This window comes from Apus apus, chromosome 1 (genome assembly GCF_020740795.1).
Source record: "Apus apus isolate bApuApu2 chromosome 1, bApuApu2.pri.cur, whole genome shotgun sequence".
In the NCBI taxonomy this organism is placed as follows: Eukaryota; Metazoa; Chordata; class Aves; order Apodiformes; family Apodidae; genus Apus; species Apus apus.
In genome coordinates this window covers 77542382-77563290 of record NC_067282.1, presented here as the reverse complement: position 1 = coordinate 77563290, position 20909 = coordinate 77542382, and the positions used below count along the sequence as shown (strand labels likewise).

Here is a 20909-nt window from a genome sequence, read left to right as displayed (position 1 = left end):
CCTGCCAGGGGACAGACCCTGTCTGCTCCCCAGGGAATCCCCCTGCACCGGTCTCACTTTGCAATGCTTTTTCTTTCTCTGCAGAGGTAATTTATTTCTCCTAAGGAGAGAGTTTCCACCCCATAGAGCATCTCTATGCCACTCACAGCAAGAGGTGAGCTTCACCCTCACAACCTCCACCAAGAGCACACAACGCACCATTCCCCAAAACAAATGCTGCTCTCCAAGGAGCCTGGGTGAGGAAGGAGACCCTCAGAGCACCGTACCTCCTGAGGATACTCATTCACCATGTCTGCCCTCTCCAGCAGAGTCCTTCAAAAGACTGAAGTTCTTCCTCAACTGGTTATTTTGTTCACATGAAATATTTACCATCCTTTTCACCCCACTGGACCTTCCACCCCGTGGAGAGATTCCTACACTGACTCCTTCCAGCTTGCCTCGTATCTTCCCAACTCAAAACTTGTGTAGCATCCCAGGCACCTTCCCTGCCAGGGCTGGGGGCTGCCTGTGGACTTCCAGCAGAGGTGCAGCCACCAGGCAGCTGACCCCAGCAAGAGTTAACAGAGGTTCTCCCACTTGTCAAACCAGCTCTCTGCCTTTTGCCTGCCTACAAAACTGAAGGAGTAGAGCAGGAATCTTGTTAAAACTGCCGCTATGTTGCTGTCTTGGCCTATCGCTTGTGTAATTGTTATTAAATATACTGCACTTCACACTCGGAGCTTCCCAGAAAACAACAAAATAATCTGACTTTTCTGGACATACTCGACTCAGAAAACTAGAGACTCTCAACATTTCACGCTGTTCTCTACCAAAAGTGTGACTATATAATTGAACAGAAAACTAAAATATGGACAAGTTGAAATTCTAAAACAGATGACAGGGCTGATTTGAAAAAAAGGAAATGATACAGCTAGATTTTCTGCATCTCTAGCATTGCTGTTTTATGGTTAAAATAATCTGTAAGATGACTGAAAAGAAAGCCCATTCTCTCAATCTCATGAGATGATGGCTACTACTTCATCAATGTGACAAACTACTAGTAAAGTGAGAACAGCCAATAGGGAAGGGTTTCTATGTAATTGAAAATTCAATCTGGAGTTCAATTTGGTGAATACCTGGGTTTGCTAAAAGACAAAAGGAAGAATATATTTTTTTAAGGTTAAATATTTATATGGTTTCAGTTTGAGAACTAATTGTACATCTCTCTTAGAAGATGAGAGATCAGTGAAGTTGTCACCTAGAAATAATTGGATTTGGGAGTGGGGGAGAACTTTCTAAAACTCTGTTGTGAGCATAAACAAGAAACCATTAATGAGCTAAGCAAATTAACATTTCAAAATCAACAGTTTCTCTGCTCACATGAAATCATATTCTTTTAGAGGAGGGTTATGCAGGGCCTCATCCAACAATCAGTGAGGCTGACTCTGGTTACAGAGCACATGCCACACTCTGTCTTGGCTGGAACAAAGCAAAATTATTTCATCTGGGATTTATAAAGTCATCTGAAGTGAATGTATACAGCATTACCAATCATGTTTCATCTCCACAGTGCCCAGGCCAAATTAAGTTTTGTTTCACTAACGACCAGAAGAAACAGTGATTCATGACTCAAACAGGCAGCGAATCAAACAAAGGATTCCAGTTTTAAGATACTATAAAGGAGTGGCTTGACAGCAAAAACTCCTTTCCCTCAGCATAGGAGCCTAGAGCTACAGCTCAACCAAGCCACAGGTACAGCTCCACCCAGCATTTAGTTCACACAGATTCAGGGCAATGCTTCCTAAGGATATCGTTTCTCGCCCCTTCCTTTATTGCTCCTTGGGCTGATACCCACCTCCCTTCAGCAGCTTGCTATGGCACCCACTTTACTCTTACATTGCCAACTGAGTGGGTTGTGATGCCTCAGGCATTGCTGAAGTGCTCCTCTGAAAATAAACAGTCAATTTTAAACAAAGTTCCCAAGTTTGGTCATCTCTCCTTTATGGCTTTTCTGCTCCTGGTTCCTCGTTTTCAGTTTCTTGCAAAATGTTCCGAGTGGTTCCTGGCAGCTCCTGTCCCCTCTCCCATCTCTGACACTTCTCTTCAGAAACTCCTAGAGCAGGGTGTACAGCCACCCCCAGAAAACAGATGAAACCCCAAGTGATAAAGAGCGAGGACAAAAAACCATCATTGCCACTGACTGCACAACATAATTGGAGTTTCATTTGTTCTGAAACAAGAAGATTTCAAATGACCAGGGTCCACATGAACCGTTTCAACTGCTCCAATGAAACACAGGCTGTTCTGGAGGCAATCAAGCCTCCCTAATTTTTCACACTGAGCTAAATTTGGTGAATGAGTGCTGATGGCTTCAGTGCCCAGAGATTTAACTTTCCCACAGTGTAGTACACCTAAGTGCATTAACAGACTGCTCCACTATCAAGTTGATTTACTTTTTGCCCCTGTACGGTTGAGGCCAAGGTGCTTGCTCCTGGTTAAATCAAACCTGTTTCTTCCCCTGACTTTGTTTATTTACAAACAAAAGTCCTGACAGGCTCAATCTGACAGGAAAGTAAAACTCACTGGGTACTACAGTATACCTCCCAAAACACTCAAGTGTAAATCCATCTTCTCTAGCCCCTTAAAGCCTACTGTCAAACCAAAGCACAGAAAGGCACCTGCATAATTTGATGGAGATTCTGTACCTATCAACTAATGAATGGACACATCTTTAAGAAAAAGCACAGCCATTTCTGCCAAAAACTGGGCAACTCAGCTATGCTGCTATCTAAAGGTTGCCTTAATCATCCTTCTTCATTTCCTTCTCCTCCCCACAACACAATATACTAGACTTTAAGCTACAGCAAATTTCCTGCCAGCATAGCCCTGAAATCAGCTCAGTCCCTGGCTTTTTCACAGGATAGGTCCTGTAATCCATCGGTCCCTGTAGTGCAAGTGGACACACCATCTAGTTACAGGCAGAGGGAGTTTTAGTTCCCAAAGCTCACAGCATGGCGCCTTCACCAACATGAAATAAATTAAAAATCAAATATCTGTGGGTCATATTGGACTAAGTCACTCCCTCATAATCCTGCAGGTTTCCGATGTGGAAAAGGGAGCAGCAAAGGAAGTCGCTCTTAGGGCTTATCTCTTCCTCCAATAAATTATTGTGCTGGATATTGGAGAAGGAGCAGAAAACAAGCAAAGCAACAACAACAGAAAATACTCTAAATAACTTTATTCCCCTTATAAACCACATCTATTTTACTAAAATAACTACCCCAACTACTCCAAAAATTCCACCCAAATATGGCATTTTTAATAACTCTGTCCTACTGCATAAGCATGATTCTCTCATACTTGATAGGGATTGATGTTGTAGGCATTGTCAAACCAATTGCTCTTTCCAGTAGACAGAAACCATGTAATCATTTTAATTAGGTCATGACAACTGACAATTTCTAATGAGCATCAAATATGAAAATATTCATTATCATATAAATACTATAGTTTGTGGAGTACAAGTTGAGGTTTAAACCATTGACATAAGGGACACCAATTGCTGAGTGTGTCCAAATAAAAATGACAGTGAAAATATTGAAGCTTTTTAACTTTTGTGCCATAATAACCACTCTTAGTTGAAATCAACACTATTAAAGTACACATTTCAATGAATCAAACCTAATTGCTATGCATTTGGTAGGACAAAAGATTAGACCATCTTCACAAACTGCATTATTTTAGTGGACATCGCTGACTCCTCCTTATTTTGCAGTCATACAAATCACTGTTTTATTCAGACTAGTTCACTGAGATATGGTGAGGTGAGGAGTTAATTCTTTTTTTGCCCAACAAAAGCCACAGACAGGTAGAAACGTATTAGAAGAATTTTCTGATAAAACAATGGACTCCTTTCTTCATGCCAAAAAACAGGGCTGGCAGAGAACAAGCCACTTGCAAGTCATATTCCTCTGCTATCCCGGTGCCTTTCTGGTAGTTAAGGTTAAGAGTCAGTTATCTGACACATTGATTAATCTCACACCAGTAACCACGAGCTTCCTGATACTATCCTGACAGTATTTAGTTAATTCGTTTCCTATTGAAAATTCAAATGTGTTCAAAAGATTTGCAAATTGAGACTTAAAAAATTCACACGGACATGGCAAATAAAAAGCCTGGCAGGTGGCTGGTGGACTGTGATGGCTTATATCTCATTGTGCAGAATAACAAAAGCCAAAAAAGATAGCTGGTGTAGAAATAAATGTTTATAAGTATTCTAGACCAATATAATTCTCATTCCTAGAGAGATAGACCTTCTTCACTTAACATTTCAGAAAAGGGACTGAATGAGAACAATTACGAATCCAAATTCATACTCTACAAGAGCAGAAATTCTCACTGTACAATAGCAGAAAGACTCTGAAGAAAATTTTCTCGTTTTCCATCCTATCTGACATGATAAACTTGCCTCTAGGATGCCCTTAACAAATTCAATGAGAGCTTGCCTTACACAGAAGGTAGGTTAAGTCCCAGAAAATCTAAGCAGCTAGGAAAACTAACCAGAACAGCTTCAAAGTTCATCTACTTGCCTTTTCTTTTTTTTTTTTTTTTTGCTTTTTTCAATGTCCTTACCATTTTTTTCGTGTCTCTTGCATACTCCCACTCTCTCAGCAACCTTTGCCCACAATCTGCTCTCCTCTGCACTGACTTCTTTCACTGCCACTCTGTGCCTGTCACTTCCTTTCATTAATCTGTTACTTCCAGTGCCCACTGATTCTGACAGTTTCTGTCTCTCTGATTTCATTTGTCCATTTTCTCCTCAATTTGTCTCCTTCCTGAGATGCTTGCCCCATATTTCCAAACGTCCCCTCCAGCTCTTTAACGCTTCTTCGTTTTCCAGCACTCTCAGGGCAGTGAGCATGCCCCCAGACTAAATGCTTCTCATCACACTTGCTTGGCAAACCACATCATGACAGCGACAGCCCAAGTGCCATCCTCTCTGGCTGTTGTGCTACCAAGCCATGGGCTTGCATTTATCAGTAAGGCGCAGGACTGTATTGCTCAAGTGAGGAATACAGGTACTGTACCTGCAGTTACACCATTTAATATAATTAAGGCGGTTAAATAATGTGGGTCTCTTAAAAACCTATCCCACTTGTATGAGACTTGAGTAATTAAAAACAAGTCTGGTCACATTTATGGAGTTCACTCCTATCCTGCAGTCTCTGGAGGACCTTCTACAGGGGAAAACTCCTCCTGGATTTCTGTGACATCTTGGAGGTGCCTCACTAGCCCAAAACAAAACCTAAATGGGCAGCATCTCCTCTGAATACCCAAAACAGGGCATCATCTTACAGCTGTTCAGTTAGTGCAAAGGGAAGCACTGTATGCTACACTGGAGCTACTATGCATTAGAACTGTTCGTTTCAACAAATGAAAACGGAGAGAATACACTCTATGTGCAGTGAGCACAGCATTAATTCCTTCAAAAGCAACCACCAGTACTTCCTCCCCGATGCTTTCATTATTTCAGCTTTTCTCTGGATCTTCAAGTGCAAAAGACAGGCATCTTCCCACCCAAACCCCTTTAGCACTTCTGATCCAACTCTAGCATCGAGGTGGACCTACAATCTTTACCTCATCCATCCTCTGCTTCCTATCCAAAAAAAAAAAATCAAAATTTTAATTACGGACTTTGTTCCTTCCCAACAAAGGTCAATGGGTATCTTTGCATACTTTCAAGGAAAGTTGTTAATTGTATCTGACAAGCACAGACACTAACTGATATGGAAAAAAAATGGAAAATATGACTACTCTTCCTGTACTGGTTGCTGCCAAAGATTTCCATTCCCTCAGTAAAAACATGGACATACAAAAGAGTAAATTTAGCATTTGACAAAATGGAAGGGAAATAAATTTCTGGTGTGGAAAAGGAGCCGTGTAGAATTACCAAAAATTATACTACTGGCTCTGGAAATTATACAGTGCTAATATCTGACCACCCCAAAAGTACGTCCCTGTCTGCCACCCCCTTGTTTCAGCCTACGCCTCCCCCTGACAGCAAAGACAGGCACTCTTCCGTGTTCTGATAACTTAATCTCTTTTCTCTCCTACATCGCTTCCTTCTGCTGTGGGAAAACAAGCCCACCCTCCTTTGCAATTCCATTTGGCACTACGATGCCTTACCTCTCCCATCTCTCTTTCTTTCCCATGTTAATACCTTATCTTTGGGGACCATATCAGAGAAAGAAAGAGACTGAGAAGTTCACCAAATGCGAAAACTTATAAAATTGCCTCTCTCATCTGTGTCTCCTCCCAAAAGGGAGGGAATGTGCAGCACAAAGATTAAATATTCACCATGTTCTGACTGGCAACATGTCCACCTAGCTGCCCTGGAGATGCAGATGTGGAGGATGTGGGCACACGCTAGGTCAATGTGTGTAGACAAGATGATGCATTGACAAGATTAGCATTTGGGGAGAAAAGGAACTAATGACAAAAGCCATGTGTTTTAAGATCAGGCAAGCACTCAATGGCAGAAGCAGAAAGCCCATCTCTTGAGCCTTTATGTAAGCACAGCCAGTCTATTTACACTTCTGCACATGGGGAAATTCCTCAGGCAGCTTTGGGGCGGGAGCAGAAGGAGCGCAGACTGCTGATTTCCAGCCCGTTCCTCCTTTTGCTGGTGGGCAGCAGGTAGCTTTCCAAAAAGCCTGAGATCTCCAAGCTTGAATCTTCCACCGAGCGTGCGACCCCAGGCTACACCGAAGCGTGCCCGAGCCCCGGCTGTTGACAGGGCTACACGAGGGGTGACTTACGAGCTCTAAATCTGTCAGTGGAGACAGAGCCTAAAACCCGTTGGTTTTCGCAAGCCTATCAGACTTAATGCGGGGTTCCTGTTGCTAAACTCCAGCGATGCCGAGACGGCATCCATCGCTAGCTCAGCCTGGGGAGAAACCCATCTCCGCTGGGCACAGCAGCCTCCGCACAGCCGCAGGAGGCTTTAAAAGCCACCAGCCTAACAAAGAAGCGCGGACAAAGAGCCCTGTCCTGCGTCTTTCCCTCCACCAGGTAGATTATTGACGATGAAAAACCATACCGAGACGAGCCAAGCCCAGCCCAGCCCAGCAGTTCCTTCCTTCCCTCCCGGCCCACGGACGCCCCCGCTGCCGGCCGGGGCAGAGGCTTTGTTCGCCGGCGGGGACGCGGCAGCGCCTGCCAGGACCCGGGAGAAACACCCGGACAAAGAAGGAGAGGCGACTGGCGCCGAAAGGGACACGGGGGGATAGCTGCAGGGTCTCCGCCGAGCCGAGCGGCAAGGGGGGGACCCCGCCGCCGCCACCCGTCAGAAACACGAGGGAGCCAGGGGGGGTGTTGGCACAAACTCCCCTAAAAGTAGCGCAGAAAACCGGAGACAGCTGTGAACAGCTGAGCCAGCGTCACTCCGGGCTCTGCACGCCCGGCCGGGACCCTCTCCCCATCTCCACGGGCAGCCCCGAAGGGCTCCGCCGCCGAGAGAGGAGCCGCCGCCCGAGAGCGCGGCACTCACCCCGCGGGACGGCGCTTCCCCCGGCCCCGTACTCACCGCCGGCTGCTGCCACCACGGCCCCCCGCACATCCCGCTGCTCGCCCGGCTGCCGCTGCCGCCGCCGCCGCCGCCGGGAGCCGCCCCCCGCCCGGCTGCCAGCGCCGCCCCGCGCAGGGGCGCGGCCGCCCCGCGGCGGGACCGAGGCGTGGGGCACCCCCGCGGGCGGAATGGTTCGCTCCCCTCAGGCCGGGGTCGCGGGAGCGGGGCGGCCGACGGGGAGCCTGGATGGGGTGGGGGGGGGAGCGGAGCAGCACGACGGAAGGTGGACGGGCGAAAAGGGGGAAACGCGCAGAGGTGCCCATAGCGCGGGGATGGGAGGGGGGCTCGGACGGAGAGGCGGCGGGGTCTGGACGGGGGACGGATGGCGGTCGGGCCGCCGTGGGCGCTGCGCTACCCATAAATATGAATCGCCAGGCAATTTCCTGCCCGCGAGATTAGCTGAGCAAACAGGGCGGCCCTGGGAGGGCGCGGGCTCGGTTTTCCTTGCCTGGGGCTGGGGGTGCGCTTACCTGCGCCCGCCCTCCTCACCTGCTTCCTCCTTCTCCTCGTCCTCGGGGGAGCCGCGCTATAGACCGCGCTGCCCTCCGCCTTCCGAGCTCCGGCGGAGAGCTGGGTTTTCCCCCCCTGCCCTGATCCCTGCCGCTTACCCCATCCCGGGGTCACACCCTGCTGTTGCCTGCCGGAAGCCTACCTGCGATTGAGTCTCACCTGGAAAAAAAGCACATATACGTGTATGTGTGTATATGTATATATATACACATATGTGTATTGTGCACAGAGTCCCCAGAAGGCCCCCATCCAGGCCCTGTGTATCAGCAAAGGATGCACACAGGTGGCAGCTGCCAACACCAGCATGTTGCTGTCCCAAAGTGGGGAGTGGGCTGGTGAGCCTGGCCAGGCCTCGCTGGTGGAGCTTGCAAACCGAAGTGTACAAACCAACGCTGCCTTGGCAAAGTGTATTTGCCTGAGCAGTGTGCCTTGCCTGTCCCAGTTTTGGCGAGGGGCTGGGGACACCAACCCAGATCCTGTGAGAGGTCCCCACTCAGGAGGCAGCTCAGTGACAAAGGCCACAAGGCTAAGCACTGGGTTGCAGCTGTTACCAAGGAAAACAAAAAGGGCAAAGAGCCTCTGGGAAGGTATCATCCCAGCGCTAGGATCTGTGGGTGCTGAGAGCCCAGGGTGATTAAGGAACTTTCTGAGCACATACTGTCAGCTTGGTAAGGAAGGTGCCAGCGATGTGAGAGGGGAGCCAGCTCAAAGGACTCTGCTTAGGGCAGCGAGCCAGAGTATCCTGCACAGAAATCTGGTTTTGTGCTGTGTGGCCTCGTCACTCTACCTTTCCTCATTTGCTTCCCAAAGAGGAAATTGAGGGATTGGAAGTGTGTACCTGCTGCGCAGGGGTCCTGCGGGGCGAGTGGAAGCTCACATGGCTCTCAGCAGATGTAAATGGCTACCATGGTGGCTGGCTGTTCCCATCCGCCGCGGGGAAATGGGGTTTGTTGTATTCTGGTTCCTGCCTTGCCATATTGCAGGGGATATTTTACTTGGCTAAAATCGTTACTTTACCACAATATAAACTTTATAATAACTCCTTAAAATCTGGAATTTGAATATTAACACCCACAATACCAGGGAATATTGGGGGGGGGAAGAAAAAGAAATGGCATTGGCTGTCCTGGTGCTTACTGACATTTACCTGTACAAAGACAAGCTGTTGAGACTTAATTACTCTAATAGACCTGACTCTAGATGAGCTTTTCTTCTAGGAGTCCTCCACAAAAGTCCAAGTACTTCATTTACTACTAGTGTTGAATCTGGCTCTCTAATTTGTTCACTGAACAAGACAGGAGTACACACCATTAAAAAAAATAAAGGCATCTACCTGTAATGCATGCAGAGTAAAGGACAGGCTCACAGCTGGAAAAGGTGAGAATGGCTTTTAACCCTGCCACAGCCAGAGCCCAAAGCAGCCAACCTTCCCTTTGCCTCACATGATATTCCTTTTCCTTTTAAGTGGAAAAACTGCAAGTAATAGTCTGCAAAAACCTCCCTAGAGAAAATGATGCCTAGTGGCACAAAAAGGAGTAACTTTGCACTTCTGGTTAAACTGTTACTTAGAAGGACTTCCAATATGCCATCTGAAATGTTCCTTTAGTTAGTCCTTACACAGTAGGTGAGGTGGCAGCAAAGCTGGGTCAGGCAGGGCATGTGTTTTCCCTCATATATGTACACTGGGAAGATTTTATCTGAGTCAGTGTCATCTGTTTCTTGGCAGAAAAAGAGAGGAAAATAACGAATAAAGCTCATTTTTAAAATAACAAGAGGTATTCAAAAACAGCCATACCAGAGGCCCTAAAATAACTTGATAAGTTGGAATGTCTAACAGGCAAGAGCCTGGCAATTTGAAAACAAAACAAAGAAATACTCTCTTGGGCATTTTATGAGTAGGAAATACCTAAAAATTAGCAAACAAGTGAAACTCCCAAGAACTAAAGAGCTGAAAACTCTTGTTGGAACAAAAGCAACAATACTACTACTAAAGAAAGTTAGGAATAAGGGCATGGAAACTTGCATAAGAGCTTCAAGTCATGGATGGGTTCAACAGCCCACCTAGCTAGCTTGACTGTTTTCAAGGCAGTTGCACAGCTACATCAGCTCTATTGCATATCACAGAGGCTTTTACAATTCTCTGCCTCTGAGTATGCAAGCACACCCAATAAGAATTTAGTTTCCATGGTAATTCATATAAGTAGAAATCAAATGTTGGAATGTTTGCAAAAACTGTGCTTTAATCAGGAGCACTGAAAAGAGTAATAAAATGCCATGCTTGTGTAACTGGGAAGGAAAGATCATGTCAGCCACTTGAGAACTGAAGTCACCCCTGAGCAGGCACCCACAATCACAACCTCAGCATCACCTGGCCCCTGGCCTTTACAGATTTTATCCACATCAGATGTGAACATGACTGCATTTCTGTCAAATGAGCCAGAGCCCGCAGCTGGGAGTTGGTTCAGGATTTATGCTCCTACAGGAGGACAGACAATACCCAGCCTGACAAAATCAGTTCAGATAAAGCTACCCATTGATGACTGGGTGTAGTTACACCCAGTCTTTTCTTTGTATGCGTAACTGGTCTGGTTTCTTCCCTTTCCTGCCTTAACTATTAATTTGGGTCCCCAATCTATAGTTTGTGACCTTCTTTGGTGGGCTGACGAAGATCAAGAAAATGATCCAGGTAAAGCCTCTTCCTTCCCTGCACCTCTCCTCCTTCTGATAATGGTCCAACAAGTATTGCTTCAGAGTGAATGATGAGAAGAGAAACAACACAGATCTGAGCAGCTGTGCTTTAGACCAAACCTCTGTTTCTCAAACCAGTGAAACTAACACACCAATGGATTATTAAATTGCACCCTTTTTGAACAAACCTGTCACAACCAATGAAGCTGTAAGGATTCAGTGCTTTCCAGCATGTAACCAGAGCGTTTTGAACCACTGCCTCAGTGAAGAAACCCAGCTGTTGCTTGCCATTGCAGAGTAAAACTACACAATTCTTTATAGCTTGAGAATAGTAACAATGGTCACAACCAGAACTTCTGGTGAAACTTCAAAGCAAGTGGTGATTCCTTCGTTGTAACTTCCTCAAAGACATTTTGAGGCAGTGAAGCAGGCCGGATTGTAGGCACTGCAAGAAACTTGATTTTTAAGGCTCATTGGGAATCTCTGCAAAATAAAAAGGCAGCCCGGAGCATGACTGCATTAATCAGTACCATTCTGGTGAAAAAATCACACCAAATAGTTACACAGGGTCATCCAAGTTAAAAATTTAAAAATCTGTTAATGCAGCTTGCAGTAGAGAAGTATACTAAACAATAAAAGACAATGTAAGCTGAGGCTCAACCGGTGGAGTGTTTTTGTGACTTGGCCTGAAACTTTCTTAAATTGTCACACAAGAGCTATCAAGAAGAAACTGCCTGAGGAAAATAAGTTACATGAGTAATCAAATCTCATGCTCCAGGGCACAAGTCAATTGCTGGAAGGGTCAAGAAAGGAATTTCCTCACTCTCTTCCTTTGCACAGTTGTACACAATTAACTAGCTTGTAATTGCAAAGCAACAAAGCAGTTGGTTTTTGCATTCCTCTGAATCATCAAGCGCTGTCTGCTTTTGCAGCTGAATCCAGAACTTAAGGGACAGGTCTGGTAGGTGGATTTTGTTGCACTTCTGTGAGACTTTGGCTAGATTTGCAGCGCAGTTGTGAGGTCTGCTCTTCCTTTGACACTGACTGCCTAGCTCAGAGTATGGCTGCGTTGAAAGAACTACCATTAAAGTGATGACTCGACTAATTTAGGCAGTTAGTTTTCTGTTAATAATAAGTAGTTACCTTAAAAATGTCTCTATGGATGAATTGCACAACTCATAATGACTAATTTAAGTAGCAGCAATGTTGTAACCATAATGGCCTAAAGATATAAACAAGACAAGATTTGTTGGAAAGGTAACCATTTTTGTTAAAGCAACTAGACCATTTAGTGCAATAAAAGATCATAGTATTTCTTCTTTAAATAGAACATTTTAGTAATCAAAAGGATTTTTGCTGGCACAGGCCAGACACTACTCTGCTTCGAATCACAGGATAACTACCCTATTAGCTTGTGTATGGCTATCTGTCTTTGCAGCTGATTAATTGCTTCCCTTTGCTAGAATCAGCATGCTTCTGTGCATGGGGGTGGCTTAGGGCTTAATTAGCCAACTCTGACACTGCAGCTAAAATCACTACAGTGTTACTAAAGTTCTTCTGTACACAAATACATTTTTGATACATGACCTGTGAGCAAACATGTTGACAACTGCAAGCACTAGGTCTACAGGCAAAACCTTGGTCCCCGCTCCTCATCGATGTTAAGCCGGAAGGCGAACGGTTGGCAGAAGACATGGTGCAAATGCTGTAGTTACACTGGTTTACAATTATAGTCACAGATTAGGATGGCCAATTACTTTGTACTCAGTGGTTGGATACAAGGCTATCTTCATCCTACAGCTGCCCCTTCTATACTTATTTATCTTCTTCCAAGCAAGCAATAAGCTGATTCGCGAGTTTCCATATGCACCTTAGTTTGGGGCCTTATGATTTGCCTCTGATGCCAAGACAGGGAAGTTTTCTGTTCTGGTCTCTATCGTTCTTTATCTAAACTGTATGCAGAAATCTTTTATCTATCTAACAATGTGGTGGGTCATGTGAGCAAGATAGCACTTTCCTTAGTAGGAAATTAAAAGAAATCTAAAAGCATTTAAGGCACTTGCCCAAGCTTACACAAGAAATCTCAGTGGGAGCAAGGTGTGGAAAGCAAGAACCCAATATAGTACTTCAGTATCAGTTAATCTGTGTAAAGATAGATCTCTGTGTTGAAATAAATACTCAGGTGGTTTCTTCCTCCTGCAAAAAATACTCTTCCCCTTCAGATGAAACTCAATTAATTAGCAAAGAATCAAAAAAAGTAACACAGTGCTTTTCTACCAAAAGGAAAGATGGTTGCCAAAACTTACTTCATGCTGTTCAGACTGATTTGGGCTGGAATTGATGTAGTGACTTTCCTAACGGAAAAATCTCCACCTAACGAAGTTTCAATATAATATATCCTCACAACTGATTCATGAAGCTGTCTTTGCTGATGAGTTTTTTTATATGTGCACAGAAGCATTGTAGATGTGGGGTTTTTTTCCCAGCAGATGGCCTCCAAATGTGAAATTAAGTCCCGTTAGCAGCACAAAGGATGACACAATATAGCTACTACTTTTGTGTACTAATAGAGGCAGAATAAGATGCAGAGATAAATTTTAGCCTCAGGTTTCTGGAAGTTTTCTCCAAATAGAGGTAGGATGAAAAGCAACTGAGAAATACAAATTATAACAATTTTCTTCCAATGTAGCCTATACACTAAACTGTTTCAGGTGCTTAGACAAAATATACAAACCCCAAACATAAACATCCTGAAAATGCACTAATGCCCAATGCAAAATCAACCTAAACCAACATAGCAGGCAAGTGACAAACCCCCATCTAACCTCCACACTACACTTGCACCCCTTCAACAAAATCCTAAAAATGTAACAGAGTAGCAAAAGGTTTGCAGACTCAAATACATTCGAGTCCTCTCAGAGTGGGGTTTTGAGCAACCTGGGCTAGTGGGAGGTGTCCCTGCCCATGCAGGGGGTTGGAACTAGATGATCCTTAAGTTCCCTTCCAACCCAAACCATTCAATGATTCTATAATGTGCCAGGGAAGGGGGGAGATGGATCAACATCTCTCCACAGGTGTTTTAACTCGTGTGCTGGAGGAATCTGTCTCCTGAGGCCAGGACAGCTTCAGTACCAGAGAGCTTGTTGGCATATAAGGTACACTAGGGCACATACACCTCGCATATGCCCACTGCCACACTAATCCATACCCTGTTCTTCCCTTTCCCACTTATATCAGGCCCATGTTGGGTTACACTGGGGAATAACTGGGGACCATCCTACTGGTAACACTGTTTCCCTGTGCCTGCTGTTGGATATCCCACTTTGCTCACGGGGTCTGTCAGCATGCCAGTAACAGGATCAGCCTCCAGCATGTAGGGCAGGGGAGTGAAACTATGAGAGAGCTCTGGATATCTCTCCCTCTGTGCCTGCAGGGAGGCTGCAAACTGCTAGAAGAGCTGTGGGCACCGTGAGCTTGCTCTAAAGAAAGGGAAGTTCTTGGGTACTTGAGGATCAAAGTTCAGCATATCTCCACCTGCCCAGCCTGTGGTAGCTAGGGCCCCTGCATGTTAACCAGAAGCTCAAGCTTCATGGAGCAACACCTCAGCTAATGGTATGATGGTAAACTGAATAGCAAACTCAGCTATTTTGGGAATATGAGAAGTTTGGAAATGCCATTTTACAGGAGATGGACCGTGTAAAGCCTGCTAATTTATACATGTATTCTTGTCAGCATTGCTCACCTGAAAGCATCCATCTCCATCCCACAGTGCAGGCAGCCTGAATAGCCTGTTTGCCAAGAAGCCCTAGACATGCGCTTCAGTCTGGGCTTGCACTGCTGTGACCACGACACCACGTGCTTGCAATGAAATTCCCGCTGACTGATGTAGGATTAGGCCCACAAGAAGCAATAAAATATGCTTGCTGATTCCAGAGTATCACAGGAAATTAACATATGACAATCTTTAACACATTGTTTTAATAAATTATAATTCTGTACTGTAGTTTAAAGACCACTGTGAAATCTGAGACAGGAAGCTGGGGGTGGTCTCACTTTTTTTTCAAAATGCCTTGTTTGCACGTCGTGGGTTTTCTTCTTCCTCTTTGTACTACTGAAACCCTAAAACAGTTGGGGAGGCATCCCAGTGTTCATGAGCAACAACCTTTATTGTGGTTGCAAGCTCCCCAGACTACCCTGTAAACTAGAAATCCATCCTAACCAAGAAGATAAATGCACTATTTTAGTGATATGCTTCACTGACAGGATGTAAATTAGGTAGCAACAGGAAAGGGGGACACAAAAGTACCCAGTAGGAGCCAGGTGATTAATGCATGAAGATGCATGGTCTGAGAGCAGATCATCATTAGACTTAGGAACAGTTTGTCATTAGAGTGCTTTTTTAAACCTCAGAAGTTTAGCAGGAGAAAAATGCTTCTTTATGCCTCAGATCTCCTCTTTAGTTAACAGAGGTTTCAGGTTCCCCCTCCCCCCTTCATTTCTGGAGAGGCTGCCAAGTTTTCCCAGAGCTAAAAGCAACAACTTTCTGTTAAACGTTACTTCATGCTTCTGGTATTAATCTAATAGGAGGGTAGATGGGGAGGAGGGGGAAGCAGCAATGAAAGCCGATTTCCTGCCATGCAGTGGGAAATCCATAGAAAATTCAGATGTAACACTTATTTTAACAGCTGGATGGCTGCTTTGGCTTTTACTTGCCATAGGAACATGCAACTGCATACTTCGTTTTCTGTTATAAAAAGAGCACAGACACCAAGCAAAAGGCAAAATAAAAAGAAGGCTTGCAATTGTAAATACTCTGATTAAACCACCCTATTCAACTATGCTAGAAATATCAACACAATTTGCAAATTGCCTCTCATCTCTGTTAACATTTCTAATAAGAACCTTCATGGAAACAGAAAATATACAAGGAAATTGTCTTGCTTACAAGCATTTCAACAAATATTTACTTGGGAAGTGCTCCAGCAACCACTTTGAAAAGAGTCTTAGCATGTTTGAGAATCACGCAATCGGGACATTGGAATGAAACTCCCTGATGGAGGTGAAAAAATCATAGCAGAAAGAGCAGATTGCAAACACTCAACGTAAAAGTCAGAGACAATAGTCCTGTAGCAGTTCATGGCCATATATAACATACACTGAAGAACAGTTAGCAGCACCTCTGTCAAGCACACAGCATGCTAGAGGATAACTTCTTATATTCAGCGTCTGTTCTCTGGATAAGCTCTTTATTAGGAAGGGCTTGGCTATTCTAATAATAATTGTTGGGAGGGTGATGGCCACCGGTGTAGTCCTTTATCTTGACTATTTAAGCCATGTTTTTTACTTCTTTCATGCTTTTTGCTCAGCCTTTGCTCCACCTGTTTCTCACACACCATATGGCTCAAATCACGACACATTGCAGATTTTTTTACACTGATGCAAAGAAAGCTTAATACAGCACACATGCTGAAACTCTATCCTGTTTGGTAGATAAAGCCAGGCTATAGCTTGTTTGTGCATGCTGTGTATAGTGCTAGGAAGGATCCTTACTGCACATTATCTTGATTATAAAGCTTTACCTGCCCACTGAAGCATGCGATCAACAGAACATGGCAGTTGTTTTTTATGTCACGAGCTGCAGCCAGCTGTTAGACTGAAAGTGTTAATAACCATTTTCATCAGTCCCAGGCTTGCATTAAGCAAACTGGAAGACTGAAAGACTCTCAGGGGTAGTGATGGCAGAAAAACCCCCGAAGCTAACACCCAAAACACAGAGTAGAAGATATGCTATGTGAGCCAAGAGGCTTCTCATGGGACAGATAAACACAGGGCTGGAACATTTGATAGCGTGAAGTACTGATGGGCAGGAGGGATGAAAAATAAAAGCCTTGGAAACAAGTGAGGGAATAAGAAGAGTTGCTGTGGATATCACATTAGAGAAGAAGTTTAAAGAGATGGAGCTTCTTAGGGTGCAGTACTGCTGAAAATGCAGAGACATCTAAAAAGAAAATTGTTTCCAGTTTCTTTATTCTGTGTTCAAAAAAATGGGACATTACACACAGTTTTTAAGTCAACAGGACCATTGCCATCACTCCCTCTGTACTCCAAAAATTCCAGCTGGTATCAGGTTTTCCTTGTAATGGAAACAAGCTGGCAGAACTTCAAAGACTTGATAAGAGCTTATACAGAGAAAGGACAGCAATAGTTAATTATACTTCACAATAAAAAATGTTGTTTTCACCTTTTTTTTTTCTTTAAAGAGTTGGATAAAATTTGGGAATGCTTAAAATGGTGCCACTTGTATCTAGTTGCAGCTCAGGCAAAGAACATGCAAATGTAGCTGCACTGGAATTTGTTTGGGAAAGGCTATCTAACAGATCCACATTCATCAAATATGCCATGGCCAGGGGCTACAAGCACCATGAAATCACTGAGCTCAGTTGCACAGCTTTTATATTACTGAAAAACTGAAATGGGAATTTTGAAAAATAGGGATATATGAGTACCCTATTTATTTATTTGAAAGCACATAAATCACCAAACCCTGACAAATATTGTCTTAAGAGCATGAAGACTCCAAAGAACCTAAGAAACCGAGTGAAAAAATATTGAAAAGGTGGAAATAACCTTTAATTTATAATTTGATCTGGCAAATTAAAACTTGCTTTTGATGGACAAATCCAGCTCAAACAATTCCCTCTCAGTCTAATGCTGCATCTATTCTTTTCTTTTCTAATCTTTGACCACAGTAGGAAAGTAGGTTCAGTTTCAAGACTGTCCTAACTTTCCATGTAGTGCCAAATGGCATCTATACTACGTTAAAGCCATGTGATCCGTGCCACTTTGCAGAGATCTAAGAATTATGCTGGGGCTTACAGTAACCGGAGGCTGAGTATTTATATAAATAAGACATTTTTGCTTCTCTGGAAAAAAATATTTCTCTCTTAAAAATATTACAGTCCCTCATTTATTTTCTTTCTCCTCTCCCTTTTCCCTGATCATATGCAACTGAAGAAATGGCCTTTGTTAGTTTTTTCTGGGCTGGCAAGAAGCCCAAAGATCCAGCTGACAAAAACCTCAAGTCAGCACATCCATGAGAGAAACGTCCTTTTCAGAGCCCCTGTTTCACAGTCTCTCTGTCACGGAGCAGATCAATAGCACCACACAGAAGAGCCCAGAGTGGCCCTTCCTTACCATGTGAATCATCCTTACTCTGTTCCTTTCGCTTAAGTAATTAGCTCCCGTTACCCACCCGTTGCTGCCCAGGGTTTGCACGCTGAGCTCTGGGGGGGCGAGGCTTATCTGACAGCATTGGTCCAAAACAAAGCTCCCATCAGTGGGTTTGAGGAGCGATTGCAAGGCTCAAAGGATTGGCTCCTGTCTCCCCCACCCCTCGTTACTCCTGTAACGAGGCATCCCGTACTCAGAAGGAAGCAGCTTGACAGGATTGTGACAGCCTGGGCCAGGTATGGTCAGCAAAATATCCCCCAGTTAAGCAGATGTGTGCTGCTGTAAGTCCTAGCCTACTACTGGAGTTTGCACCTAAATTTCTAATATTAAACAGTTAAGGAATTCACAGAAGCTGCGGGTTCACAGTGGTCAGCAGTCAGAGAAACAAGTGCAGCAAACAAAATTAAGGATCTATCTCATGCATTATTAGTTAGATAAGTTTAATTTTTATATTTCTTTTTTTCCGCAAAGGAATTCAGTGCTTTTTAAGAAAATAAAGAACACAGTAAATAAAGACTTCACCAGGCAGCACGGCAATCTGTACTAGAGCTTCACAGCATGGAAGTGGTTCATCCTGCAATAAGAGCACTTCATATAATGGCAAAACAAGCACTTATTTCTCACGCAGTTTTCTTTCCTGAGCCTTTCCTTAGCCAACACAACAAGCAAACACTGTTCTTTCTGTTCTTCCTCCTCCCCTTTCCTTAGCAGTCCTTTGGTATTTACCTCCTCTCATTTTGGATTTCCTGTCTGCACCCTAGGGAAAGGATTTTCCTGTGAGAAACAAATGTCACACTGCTGATCTGTTTGGATGCCAACAGATCAAGTCTATCCTCAATGTGAAGCAAAGCTCTCCTCTACCTACTACCAGAATAGTATTGCCTTCAGATTTTTTTTTTTTTTTTCCTGACCTGTTTAATTTGGAACTACTTTAGAGAATTAGCTTTCTGGTCCCCAGCAGAGCTGCTATTTCCGTGTATTAAATTAAGAGGGATGAAACTGTTTTGGGTAAATGAAGACCTAAACTGGACTAAATCTCAAAACCAAAACCAAACATCAAGCATATTGAAAACATGCCTACTTTCTATAGGGTCCTGCATAGCACATAACTTTTTAATTACTGTATTTCATGTTTTGGTCTGAGAGGAGAAAAAAAGTAAGTGAAATATTTCTCCTGCACATGTACAGAAAGCAGGGCAAAGGAACTCTGCCAGAAGCATACAGATATGGTGATATTAAACATATGCAGCTGTCTCTAAAATTACAGAAGGTGGTTTTTCATTAGGCAGGAAATCTTCCTGGCAATTCACACCTAATTATTCAAGGAAATGAAAGCCACCAGCAGGGCATGAGAGGAAAAAAAGTTCTGCATCTCAGCAGCGGAAGTCCCAGGAGACAGGTCTGCTCAGATGGTTGGGACCATCATCTTCACAACAAACACAAATTATAGCTTTTGCCTTTCCCCAGCAACCAAAGAGACCAGTAAATCTTTAGCCTTTGGGCTGGATCATGGCCAAGGCTGCCAAGGCCCCAGGAGGCTTGCTGTCAGACTTTGGAAGTTCTTGGGAAGGAGAGAGGTGCCACTTTTCTTCTCTGGCTCTGCAGAGGCCAGAAGACACAATACAATTGTGAGGTAAAGAGAGAAAAGTAATTTCTGGAAGATGATGAAGGAACGTGTTTAGGTATGCGCATGCTCAAGTACAAGGTGTGCATGCTATACTGAGCATAAGTGATACCAGCAGAGTGCAAAAGTCTGGCTAAAGAATGTGGCAGGATATATCGCTTAGTGTGTTTTCATTTAGAGGTCTGCAGGGTGCTTGGGATACTGAAAATACCTTAGATCTTTTTGATACCCTCTTGTGGTACATTATGAGATCCTAGATGGCCACAATTGCAACAGCCTGACTGCAGCAAACAACAGTCTGTGGCTTTGATTTGGTTGTACTATCTATCTTCAAGCTCTTGTAGAGCATTGGGGAGCGTTTTGTGGCTTGTGGTATATGCAGAATGGGTGATTTGTAGACCTTTTGGGTCTAACCAGCTATGACCCCTGTGTTTGTGAGGCACTGACTTGGATGACCCTGGTGGCATATTCCATGTACAATGTGTGGTATATCACACTGCTCACTATTTTGTGAGAAATAAATCATTGTCTTCATTGTATTCTCACTGTGAAAGTTGACTGAAAACTTTTTCATTACATACGAAAGGATTTTTCCATACAAAAGTCTAGAGGTTGAACACTGACTGGGTAAAGCATTCGGGAAAGCTCAGGAAATCTAGCCCTCTTACCAGTGCATGGCCAGAGAGCTAGCTGGGGCTCAGAAGAGTGCAGCAGAATTACATACAGGCTTGCTTCAGTTTTACCTTAAGCCCACTCACTTTGCATTTTCTGCAATGTAAGTGTAAGGGGAATCTAAATTTACACTTAATGATAATTCACGGGACTAACGAAAGTCAGAGACAGACAGTGCTTTAATAAAAGTCAGACTCAGTTGTATGGGAAATTACGTGGAGTCTGTAGACACTTTAAAACCAGAGGAACTATCAGTGGAAGGCACTGTTTAGATAGCCTTGAAGTTTGTCTCAGTTGCAGCCCAAACTCATAATGTTAGAAATTTCTTATGCTTATAAATAGACTGTCAAAAGTCTTTTTCAAATGAAGACATAAGAAATAACCTTTCCCTCACAGCCAGACAACCCATTCACATGCTAAATCCAGACAACAAAGAAAACATTGTGCAAAAAATCTGTTTTCTTCTAATTGATGAGATAGGTAAATAATGAAGTAAAGGTCATTCAAGAGAGAAAGCATGGGGGACACTGTAGTAATCAGAAAGATGAGTAAAGGTTAATTGTTATCAAGCTGACTGTA

At 44.0% G+C, this 20909-nt stretch overlaps 2 protein-coding genes across 2 annotated transcripts in view; both read right to left on the bottom strand.

Moving 5' to 3' along the window:
• The window catches only part of PHLDB2 (pleckstrin homology like domain family B member 2), a 70291-nt gene extending 62679 nt beyond the window's left edge, over window positions 1-7612 (bottom strand). The window contains exon 1 of the mRNA XM_051640251.1: window positions 7565-7612. The gene's annotated coding sequence lies outside the window, so the exon portion shown is untranslated. The remainder of the gene's footprint in view (window positions 1-7564) is intronic.
• The window catches only part of PLCXD2 (phosphatidylinositol specific phospholipase C X domain containing 2), an 86280-nt gene that overhangs the window by 1090 nt on the left and 64281 nt on the right, over window positions 1-20909 (bottom strand). The window lies entirely within an intron of this gene.